The sequence below is a fragment of the Denticeps clupeoides genome, chromosome 18 (genome assembly GCF_900700375.1).
Source record: "Denticeps clupeoides chromosome 18, fDenClu1.1, whole genome shotgun sequence".
Classification (NCBI taxonomy): domain Eukaryota; kingdom Metazoa; phylum Chordata; class Actinopteri; order Clupeiformes; family Denticipitidae; genus Denticeps; species Denticeps clupeoides.
This window is the reverse complement of record NC_041724.1, coordinates 16,447,399-16,460,054: the sequence shown is the minus strand read 5'-3', so window position 1 is coordinate 16,460,054 and position 12,656 is coordinate 16,447,399. Positions and strand designations below refer to the sequence as shown.

Genomic DNA, 12,656 nt, shown 5'->3' with positions numbered 1-12,656 from the left:
GCCGGTTCGAATCCTGATCTGTCGAGGTGCCACAGAGGTGCCACTGAGCAAAGCACCATCCCCACCCACTGGGCACCTGTCATGGCTGCCCACTGCACACTCAGAGTGATGGGTTAAATATAATCATATATACATACACACACACATATATATCATCATTCTATAAACACAACCGGTATTAATGGGATAGATTGCTTCACATGGATGCAAGTGAAGATCCAAAGACCTTATTCAAATTGACCAATGGGAGGCTTCAATCTGTATACATTTTAAGATGAAATTGGAAACAAAATATCCAATTTCAGAATATTCCACAGTTTTATTTTTTAACATACGAACTTATGTTTATACAAAGAACCCACTTAAAACTATATAAGAACTCCAAAATACATATTATCAGTGTCAGTGCGTGTCCAACAGGGGGCGGCAGAGACATTTAAATCACTAATTTAGTTCAATCATCCATACCACTGTCAATCAAAGAAAATATATGAACATACATTTACACATTATTTAGCACCACAATAACATGGCATCAACCAGAGTCTCCTATTTCATGTCTATCTGAGTGTTGTTGTTTTTTTATTTCACCAAAACAGGATGTGTGAATAGCCTATGAATAGTGCAATTTTAAAAAAGAAAGTGTGTATGTGTGTGTGTGGCCAGCCAAGCACGTGTATGAACACCCCCTTTGGGGGTCCAATTTCTGATTACTACAACAGATGTTGGCCAGAAGAAAGGAAAGAGGATTGGTTTGACAGAAATGTAAGACCTGCATGGTCACTAGTAATTATTCATACATACCATGTAGTCTACATAATAGAAACACACTGAAAGTCTAATTTCAAGACCAGAAAGTTGAAACTGTGTTACGATTGAGAAAATAGTACAGATAAGATACAACTAGGGAGATTCACAGAATTTTCCATTTCAAAACCAAGCCATACATCATCCTGACCCTTGGTGACTTGGTGTCACCACCACATTCATCACAGTGCAAAACAGGAGCCAGGGCAGAATGGTTGCAGGAGCCATCAGAGAGCAGAAAACCTGAGCCGGCGTGACAGCAAAGGAGCGAGAAGTGTGAAAGAAGACGTGACGGAGTGGTGGGCAAAGAGGAAGGGAGGAGAAAGGAAGGGAGGAGAGAGCATGGGCCGAGAAGAGAGGAGAGCCGCTTGCACATGTTCATCAGCTGTGTAAACTGCAGTGTGCGCAGCAGCGTCTCGGGTTGCCTGTGAAAAAAGGCCAGATATTTATAGGAGACTGGCAGAGGCGCGCCGCTCCGCACTCCACTGTCACACGCCCACTAATATCATTATTATTATTACTGAGCTCTTGCAAAAATGGAAAATGGCAGCAACCTGAGAGCCCTGGAGACTAAGAAAATATGCGTGTCTGTCTGTCTTTGTGCATGTGCAAGCCAAGAGTGAAAGTGAGTTGCTCAAAGAAGTGGGGGGTGTAACAACGGTGTGCGGGTCAGTGAAAGTCAGTTCATCATCATGCATACCAGTGAGAAAGTGCTAATATGTAAGATTATGTGCAGGGATACCTGGTATGCAACAACAGAAAGTTGGACGGACTGCAACAGTCCCAGGGAATCCAGAAGAAGAGGTCAGGAAAAGCAAAAACACTGACACTGGCGCAAGCAGACAGGCTGTAACATGATCTACTGAAATTATTAGTGCTGTCAAAAAAGAGACATGCTAAGAAAGAAATGGATGTGTGTGTGTGTGACCCAGACACAAGCACGTATTCCAGCACAAGATTATAAAATCCCTGTAAGTTAAAAAGACATGTTAAAACAGACCGCAGTCCTGCCCTACCACCCCCACCACAGTCATACACACACTGAGCAGGAGAGAATTCCTCTGGTAACAGGTGGGCTGGCCCACTATGGAATCATTGCAAAGAAATCGCACACAGCACTGGTGCAAGGGCAAAATATCTCTGACTTCGAGGGGTCTTAAGTCACATATGTGACACATTGCTGTCAGTAAAACGGCCAGAAGATCTTTTTGTCAGAACGTTGCATACCAAGCAACCATTTACATCCTTAGATTGTTAATGAGCCACTAATCCTAATTCGAGTTGGAAGGAAGAATTTCTTCAGGACATTCTTCAGGAACAGGACTGGCAAACCCTGTCTCAAAACACGATGACACTGATGAACACATGTCATCTTATGTTGCTCCAGGGGGTATGGGGCGTTTTGCTACTTTGTGTGATGAGTTCCACTTATTGTCCTGAAGGTGGCAGCACTGAACATGGACTAATCACTCCACACTCCCCCCTCTTCCAGGTCGCACAAGTGCAAAATGAGCTTATCTTCGTCATCACCACTGTCATTATCTACCTGTAGGGGTTAAAATTGGGAGAAGATTTTTAAAGAATGCAAGATTATGAACGACAAGGACCCATGTCCCAGAAGAAACAAGATAAGACAAGACACAGATTTGCATGGTGCACCTTGGATATAGACATTAAAATGAAATAAAACCAAATCAATTGTTTCTCTTTACAACACAAAGAGGTCAAAGTTGATCCTGAGCACTTGATTTTAGGAAATGGGTTCATCCCTGCATTAAGTATATGGCCTGAGGCTGAACAGTCATTTAGCAGGATACTAAAAGTTAAGTGTGAGTGCACACACATTTACCAAACCCACTTTCACCTCCACATCTGAGGCAATGGAATTCCATGCAGCATGTTGAGTCCTCAGAAACAGGAGAGTCCCTGCCATAGGGCACAACAAAGCAACTGACAGCTGGCAAAATATCCCGACCCACCCAAAAATTCCCTATCCTAACCCAACCTTAGAACTCCCTCATTTCTGTCAAACTCCACAAGGTGTGTGTGTGTGTGTGTGTGTGTGTGTATCTGTGGGTGGGCCTTTTCAGATGCGAGGCTAGTGTGTTTACGAGTGGGTACCTGTATGCATATACATTTGCAAATTATGCCCTGGATAATCATCTCTTACTCATTTACAGCTACAAAATAAACTCATAAACACATGGACATGTTCGCACATAAACACATTAATGGAGCAGCGCTCTGCGCCAAAACATGATGGTGCAGGGAGGAGGCAGAGAGACGCTCTCATCATGGAAGCCCTTCAAGCCTGCCCCATCTCCCCCTGCCTCGTGTCTCACACATACAGATTTCCTCCTCTCCCTCTCTGCATGTATTTGACCTTACTGCACTCCCTTACCTCTTATTAAGCATTATAAGGGTGACCCCCCCCCCCTCCCCATACATATACCCACTCACATACACACTTGCACACCCTTCTTCTTACCCCCTGCTCACCACTACCTGACACTCTGGGCCAGGTCCAGCTGAGTCATAGCTCTGCTAAAAGCATTAGGAATTAAATAGACGTGGATGGAGCAGACAGACGTATGCATAAGCGCGTATGGTGCGCAATCCTACAACATATGGGCCAGAGTGAATGAGAGAGCCAGGGTGGGGTGAGAGCTCAGAAATACACTCCAGGGAGCGAGGGGAGGCAGTTCACTTTCAACCGTTTGACTCCGGTAGCCCGTGCACATGTCGCTGACACACACACACACACACACACACACAGTCTGAACATTTTCCAACTAACATTACAGCTCTATATCACTGAATACACCTCGCCTCCCCTGCCCCACCCCTCCTTTCTGGTTGCTACTGGATACCACACAAACAATCCCTATTAGGCAATACCAAGAGTCAGAAGAGGACGTGGGTCATACACTCCCCTTCTCTCTCTCTCTCTCTTTCTTTCTCTCGCTCTCTCAGGACCTAGCATGTTATTGTCCTTGGAAGTGTGTGTGTGTGTTGTTGGGGGATGGTGGAGTGTGTAAGTGTGTGTACATGTGTGTAGCTGTATATCTCGAGTAGCCTCACCTCTGAGATATTCGGAGTGTAGAGCATGTTTGGCCTCTAGGACTGATGATGTCACACTAACTGGCAATTTAGGTAAGTGCTCTGCAGAGGTACGTGTGTTTGCTTATTTTTGCATGTTCGGGTGTGTGCGTGTGCTTACTGTTTAGACTGTAATGTTTGCAGTTTGCAGGTTGTCATCATGTGATGATGGTGCCATCAAATGCAGACAAAACTTAACAATGAGAATGAAAATAACATGAATAAAAATGCTGCATTAATGACCAAGAGAGTTATTTTGTTGCTGGTTCCTGCAGGACATGGTGAGAGCAGTTCTCCAGGTAAAGAGATAAACAGCAATAAAGCATCAACTTGTCAGCACTAATAACCCAACACTAGAACATCAAGGACTGTTCCAGCATCCACACAGCCTCAGGTTGTCATGCAGGCAAAGACTGCACACATTGTTTAAAACGCATAGAAAACCCTTGGGTAACACAGAGCATGAAACAAGCTGTGAATGCTTGACACATGGTGTCCGATGTCTTCACCTTAACATGACGGTCACCAGAATCAGGTCAACCTGAACCTACCCTCCTTTGGGCCCCTTTAACAACTTGAAGAAAAAAAACGAAGCCTCAAGAAATTCATAAATTCTTCAAGGCTTTGAATAAAGCAGCACAAGACCAACATGTCTGAACCCTCCCATTATGTGTGTGTGTGTGTGTGTGTGTGTGTGTGTGTGTGTGTGTGTGTGTGTGTGCGTGTGTTAGGAAGTGTATTGAGAAAAAAAAAAAACAGTTACCGTAAAAAATGACTAATATGTCACAGCAGACGCACATTTTTTTCCTATCATTCCATCCCTCATTCTTTTCTTTTTAAAATTCCCCTTCATTTCAAGGCCCCTGTAATTACAAACAAAAGCCCTGACATGTCTCCAGCACCACAATAATGAAGAATCGTGAGCAAATCAAAGCTGCAATGACATGTGAGAGAATAGAGGAGGGATTAACCAAGTACTGCAGGTCTGTTTTTGTGAGTGTGTGTCTGTGTGTGTGGATAGTGTGTTTGCACTACTGTGTTGTTTCTATGCTATCCACTCCAATTTTATAAAAAAAAAATAACTTTGTAACTGGTGTTTAAACAGAATGCCCATATTGCAGAATTTCAGAAAACGGAACCCAGAAGAGAAAAGCAGTGACATACAGGTTCAGATAAAAAGACCAAATCTGTTGATCATTCAACACTTATTCACGACAACCCTGCAGGTGGAGGAAGGTTAAGTTGAACCCCTTTCATAAATTTTCAGCAGAAATAATGTCACATCAAAGATTCTTGCCCATTGGACTTCACGTACAATGCCCCCACAGTGCAACGCTAATGGAATGTTTCATTTTCTAGCCCTTTATCCAAGTGGGCCACAGTTGAGGCTCAAAACAAGCCTCATGGGCCATGCTGCCTCAACATAATGACACATTACACCGAAAGCACATTACTTTGAATGAAAAAGGTCTGAGGTAAAAGGAAGGTATGAGGTAACAACGGGGGGGCTTTACAAAGTTTTTAGAGCGATTTTTCAAGGTGAAAGGTCTGGTGAGAAGGATGGGCTGAGGTAATGGTGTGGTGAGGATAGCCTTTCTCTGTCACTTACATTTGTTCACCTTGTGCTCATCACTTGCCGCTGTGCCCAGCTTAATCTAGGTGCTAGACGGCAAAATCCAGTGGTTGTAGTGCATGCCGTGATGTGGACAGTTATATGGGGGTGTGTGATTAGAACAAGCCTAATGGTTTAGAGGTTCGAGCAGATGACTGTTCTGAGAGCACTGTGAGTACTCAGTGGTCTCATTTGGAGCTCCACCAGACTCACGGAGCAGAAAGAGCTGAATGTCATCATCAGAGCTGAGAGTGAGCCAAGCAGTAATCACACACAGATCACCTACACGCGCCCACCAAGCCAGGGTTGCTTTCACCCTGCATGTGTGTAGAATAAAGAAATGTGTTGGAGCGACTGTGTCTATGGTTGTTTATGGCGCTGTACGGGTGAAAATTACAAAGTGCAATGGGTGTGTCAGAAAATTCTGTAGTGTGGTGCATTAAGCGTTTAACCGAATGCATAAATGTAGCTTAAGACATATGTATCTCTTGTTCTGTCCCTTGCTCACCAAGTCAGTCTCTAATCCCACCCCTCTATTTTCCATTTTTACATGTAGCTCCAGATGTGAAAGCAGTGAAATATTAAATTACAGAAACTGGCTTGTTCCTGCACTCTGGCTACATCAAAAACAACCCTGCCCCTTCTCCCTGCTCACAAGTTCTGGTGTGGTAATTATTGGATTTTAGTAGATCACTAAATGCATGTTCGGCTGCAGCGGCTCACAATAATTTGTTCGTTAATTAATAATTTTTTCTTTTCTTTTTGCACCTTTCTGGTCTTACTCCAGGTCTTACCCCAGACAAGTTGGATGACTGAAACAGGCTGACTGGACTTAAATGGTTACAAGTATGTAAAATATTTACTTTTTGATATATTCGTTAACTTCACATTTGCCAAAAGTGACCCAAAATGTCCCTTGAAGAGCCTCATAATTTGTGGGGCCTGTTTAGAAAAGACTTATTTTTCCTCATGAATTCTAATGATGTAGACATATTTCTGCCTGTTATTGTACCAAAACTGCATTATATCAACTAAACATGTCCTGGTTGTTTATTTATTTTAATAGAATATATATGTCTTTGCTTTTTGGTGTATTTGAATGAATATTATTCTCCCATATTCTACATGCTTATGTACACATGATCTAGCTATCCACATAATCATTGTATATTTACACTGTGTAATATGTTTGTGTTATGTAGTGCATGCGGCATGTGTCTGGGTGAAGCACATGTGTAATGTGAGTGTATTATGGATATGTAATGTCTATGTGCTCAAGTGTGTGAGGGCTACCCTGCTCAGGGCATTGACTCAATTGTTTCCACATGTTTCTTAATGCAGAATTCTGGGTGTTTGGTGGGGGGGATGATGGTGGGGGGGGGGGGGTCGGGTTTCACTGCACCATGCAGCACATCTGGGCTCCCGAACGTGTTCCCACGACTAAGAACACACTCCTAGCACATGACACATCACACTGGCAGGACACTAGACCCAAAAACTTTCAACATCACCTTTGCTGTAAGCTTTACAAAGCCAATGTGACCTCCCTCCAAACACACACATATCCCAGAAAAAAAAGTTCATATAAAACATGTATCAAACACTACAAAAGGACACACTCACACATAGCTGTATAGAGAAGCCAAAACTAGATTTATGGTTGCTACAATCAACAACATGCTGCATTTATAAACCACACACACCTCACTCATTCCAAAGACTCGCACAACTGAGCATTGCAAACATACACACACACACTCACAGAGTACACTCCCCTTCTTCCCTGGCACTGCTATCCTCTCTCTGCCGCAGGCACACAAGCGTTTCACTGGCACGACACATGGAAGGAAAGTCTGAATGTGTTCACTAATCATTGCCCTATTACACCCAGAGAGAGAGACTCAAACAGTCCGAAAGCTGCAAGCATATCCTGTGCTCCCAAAATCTCATTTACACAACAAAAACAGTAAAAGAAAATGCTTTTTGTAGAAAGGAGAGAAGAGAGGAAGAGGAGGAAGGGGCTGAATGCTAATTAGTCGCATTTAGATATGTATCGCCAGAGAGAAGTGAAAATAGAAAGAAGTTGGGAGTCAGGAGAAAGAGGGATCTGAGGAATACAGACACTATGAGAGCAGAATTGTTGGACAGATGGATGACAAGGTGACAAATGTCACCAAATTCTAATACAATCCAGACCAGTCCAGCTGTCCTTTCTCTTAACCTTTGACTCATGTTCTTTATTATGTTGTTCCACTCATAACTCCACATCCTTCACCATAAATAGCAAGTTCACATGACATCCATAGTTTACTGATCAACCAATGCCCATCCCATCAGTGGCCTTATTCTTGTCCTATTCTCTGTTTTCTTGCTCTGTTCAGCTCTTTCACTGTCCTCAGCATCACTGTAGACTACAGGAACCCTCCAAAGTGTGGAGGAAAGCACTTCCCCAAAACCCCAAATCCAAAATCCTTTATCATGTACCACATAGTCAGTATGTGATCTATACTTGACACTTCGGTGTCAACAGACAGTAGTATGTGCCATTTTGGGTGCTTCAGCTGACTCAACACATGAAGTTATCTGAACTGGCATGCATGATGAACCTCTTTTTTTTTTTTTTTTTTGCAGCTGAAGAAGTATTCAGCTATAAAATGCAAGCTAGCAGGTCCACCACTTGCCTTGGTCACTGTCCACTGTTTCTTATTGTTGTGATGTCACTATTGCATTGTGTTGTAGGGAATTTTTGCCTTTAAGTTTTGGATTTTACATAAAATCTTTTATAAATTATATAAAAGAAACATATAAATTATATAAAAATTATAATTCCGCCCTCATTCCCACCACAGTCTGGTCATGGCCCTAAAATTAACACTCTTTAAAAGTACTGCTGACATAAATGATTGCTCAATAATTGTTGCTCAGAAAACAAAGGCTTTCAAAATGAATCAGGACTCTGGGGACAGAAATAATATCAGCAAAATCTGTTTCTGCACTCCCCAGTTCCACCATTATTTAACCTTGATTATAAATCATGGGCCACCAATAAACGACAGACATGTTTCTTTCTCCATTGGTTTACAAGTACTTTGGCTGATCCCTCTTGTAATGCATCTCTCGCACTGACTGACAGCACATCTAAAAGAAAAAAAAGGTCACAAAGTGGGGTTTTTTTTGTGCCCTGACAAGAATGTGTTTGTGATCTGTAAAGCCTGCGCTTTACTGTCTGACTGACTTAGCAAAGATCTAGCAAACATTTAACACACGATTCTCAATTTCGTTTTTCATTTAGTCTACGCCCAAGGGCAAAGAACAGTTCCTGTTGTGTCTCTTCGTGTGTCTGCGGCTCTGGGAGAACCTGCTGATGACCCCCGCAGATTACAGAGCGCCGCACACTACTGCATGTCAACAGACTGTGTGTGTTCTTTATATCTTATGTCTTTGCAGTAAAGGTGAGACATTTTGGTTGTTCCTCATTGGTGGAACAAAATGTTTAAGAAACCATTCACATTCCATGCATTGTTGCATGTAATTACTACATTAATAAAATGTACACTGAGGGGAAAAAAGCTAAAGCTGTCTATGGTGTTGACTGGTGAGGTTTTAATTTGAATAAACAAGCCAGTTTAGTTGATGAATCGGATTCTTAAAATTTGTATTTCCTTCATGACTGCTTCACACATCATTTTCATCAACATAACCTGAATAAGAAATGCAGGCAACCAGTGCGCCAGATGTGAACAGTTTTTGCTGGAAAAACATCCCCATTATGTAACTTAAAGTGGCTGAGAGAATCAAAGGGTATGACAATTTCTGTATTTAAAATACTATAATGAACATTGTTGTTAAATACTGTTGTGCTTGAGGGACACCATCAACTGGAATCTAATTCCTTGTATGTGTTCACTCAGTAAATGCAATTCTGGTCATCACAGCAAATGTTTGCACCAAACTATTTTTGTTAAATAAAAACCTTATGTGTTATTTTTTAGTTTTTAGTCACCAGTTTTGTTATATAATGTAAGAGAAGTCAGAAAATGAAAGTAGGTGAAAATGTACATGTGAAAATGTCAGCAGTTCATTCAATCCATTTATCGTCACTTTTTCTTTCTGAATCGTTCTGTGTGTGTCTCTATGTATGTCTCTCTGTATGTGTTTCCTTTACCTCAAGTATGAATATGAGTTTAGTGCAAACCAAGACACACACACACACACAAGGCTCAGCGTGAGCACTGGAGAAAGATGTTTTTTGGCAAAGATGCGTTTTTTATATCAACCCCTTCTCTCTCCAATATCCACCCCCTCCACACACACACACACACACACACTTCTGGTGAGTTTATGTGGTAGCGTGTGGTTGACCATCAGCCAAAGAGACAAGTGCAAAGCCGCGAGTATCGGCCAAACAATTTCTCTACTGAAATTGCCCGGGACAGTCACAATTACCCTGTGGCCAACCAAAGCATTTCCTGGGTTAGCCCGATTGACGCGCACGGCCTTTACTGTGGTCCTGAAGGGTGTCATTAGGGGCTTGTTTTACTGCAACCCCAGGAACGTGCTGTCAAGCCACATCCACAGCATGGCAAACATTCCCTCAACGTTGCAGCAACTGCTTGTTTGCATAACATTTGCATACGTTTCTAAAGACCTCTCAACATGCACACGGAACGTTCCCTCACTGCTGGCAGTATGATGTGTGGCTCAGCTCTTGTTGTGAGGTGAACCAAGTGCAAAACCAAGGGGTAAACACAGTAAAATTCAGGAACCAGCTGCTTTTTAAAAGATTGTAAACTCTCCCCTTCCTCCGTTGACTCGTGGCTTACAGGAATCGGGCGCAGAGTCGAAAACACCAAAGCCAAAACACACCTGGGCAGCAGCCACTGTCCACTGCTGGGAATGGAGGGGGTATTTGCTGAGGCCGTAGCCCTGGGCAGGTGCTTTTACCAGTAAAAATTACCCTGTAAAAATTAGTGGGGAAGGACAGACTGGGGGATGTCGGTATGGGGGGTTAAGGAGGGAGGAAGAATGTGATTGAGAGAGGTGGAGAGAGAGAAAGAGGGTGAGATGGAGAGAGTGAGGAATCCAGGTTTTATGAGCAATGGGGGACAGGCAGCGGCAGCCAGTCGTAATTGATAATTGGGTTTTGTGGTGTCGGGGTGGGGGCTCCAGGGTTAGGTGGGAGCTCACTGCTCCCTGGAGAGGTTCGTCATAGAAACATAAATATGAACACCAACTCCTTAATGTCTTTATTAGAACCAAACGGTGGAGAAGGCACGCGATTGACGCACATGCCGCGGCCCAAAAGTGTTGATGTCACCAGCAAAGGGCAAGATTAGATGCAACTGAGACAGAGATGGAAGGATGGAGAGGTGCACTTATTGTCTGATTGTTGCCTTCAACACAACCATCATTTCCATCATCATCACACATACAAGAGAACCTACACCATGTCTGAGGATAACTGTCTGAACAGATGTGTGTGTGTGTTTGTATGTGTCTGAGTGTGTGTTTATATGCACTGTGATAATGTGTGTACACATTTGTTTGCATCTGTTCTTAAGCATTCGAATATGTCTGCACATACATGTTTGTGCTGTGAGTGTGTGTGTCTGTAAGTGAGAGTGTGTGAGTGTGTGTCTGGTTGCCCATCTGGTCCTGCTCCGCTCTACTCCTGAGCCAGCCGCTTAGAAGCTCCAAAAAGACTGTGGTTTACAGCTTCAAACACACACACATACACCCCTTCGCCATCATGCACACATACACACACATTCACTCACTCGCTTCTCTCTAGTATTCTTCCCCAAGAGAAAGTGCCTAAAAAGCGGCCATTTATTTACTTTACGTTCCATGGCTGTGGTAACCCACTACTGCCAGCACCAGGCAAGATGGAGAGATGGAAATGAAGGGAGTCCAAAATGTCCAAAAAGTGAGACAAAAAGCTTGTGTGTGAGTGTTTTGTGGGAGGGAGGGCAACAGGTTGTCAGCAGAACTCTTCTTTCAAACTGCCATGAGTGACAGGAGTAAAGTATGTTTTATATCTCAGTTAAAGCGGATACAGTTACAAATAAGTAACATATATGTATTTGTGTTACAGAGACCCTGCAAAATCTTAATACTTTTCTTTAAATTTGATATATATAAGATATTATCAAACTACATAATGTACAAAATCCACTATATTTGGTGATTTAGATAAACAAAGTTTGCAGGGCAGGTGGAGGAAATGCTGACATCAGTGTCACAGGAGTCCTGTTGTCAAGGTTACACTTGTTTCATATCGCGGCCATCTATAGTTAGGGCTCAGCTGTTGTTCCTCTCTCCCTCCCTCCTCATAGGCCAAGGTTGCCAGAGTTACCTGTTCCCTTGTTCTCGCCTTCCATCACCGATTCCCTCTCCGGCTCTTCATCGTCCCCTCCGCTTTCTTTCCTTCTTTCTTTCTGTCTGCCTCTCTGCACACCCTCCTCCCAAACTCCTTCTTGTCTGCTAATCTATTCCAGAGCGTTGTGATTGCATGGAAAAAACATAGCAAGTGCACATACTTCTTCCGAAGCCAAAAAAGAAGAAGAAGGGGAAAAAAATGGTGGGGTGGAGGGGAGAGAAGAGAGCAGAGGGAGTGAAAAAAAAAATAATAAACTGGCACTGGGCCTTTTGTTGTGGTGGGGACCTGTGTTTTATTAGCAGGCTGAACTGTCTTCAAAAGACACAGGACATGCCAAGAGAGGACAGCTTAGGCTACAACCCCTGGGGGGTGAATTGGGGGGGGGGGGGGGGGGGGGGGGTGAAGTAAGGGAGTGAAGAAAGGTGGTGGGGGGGGTGACTTTGGAAACTCACACTGCCGTTGGCACATGCAGGACCAATAGTGGGTTCCAAACAACAACAGATTTACAGGGACTGTTAAAGCGCTGACACTGGGAAGCCAGCGGAGGCAGCTTAGGCTGCAGGCTCTCCGAATAAAAGAGCCCCCTGTGTCCCCCGCCGCACTCATGCCTACTGAGGCTGCTATTTAGGTTTGGCACCAGCTCTATCAGCAGGTGAGAGATGTGTTTGGGGATGGCCTTGGGGTAAGCAAAAGGATCCTTTCTAGGTTGCGTAACCTGGTCTTACTTATCAGACATAGTAAAGAAAAACACTCTTGCCG

The 12,656-nt window shown here is 43.3% G+C and overlaps 1 long non-coding RNA gene across 1 annotated transcript; it reads left to right on the top strand.

Moving 5' to 3' along the window:
• Positions 1-3,781: 3,781 nt before the first annotated feature.
• On the top strand, positions 3,782-9,502 carry LOC114768457 (uncharacterized). The gene is made up of 4 exons (XR_003743061.1): positions 3,782-3,960; positions 6,075-6,181; positions 6,306-6,364; positions 8,811-9,502. It is a non-coding gene; the product is annotated as an uncharacterized LOC114768457 (long non-coding RNA).
• The last annotated feature ends 3,154 nt before the right edge of the window (positions 9,503-12,656 follow it).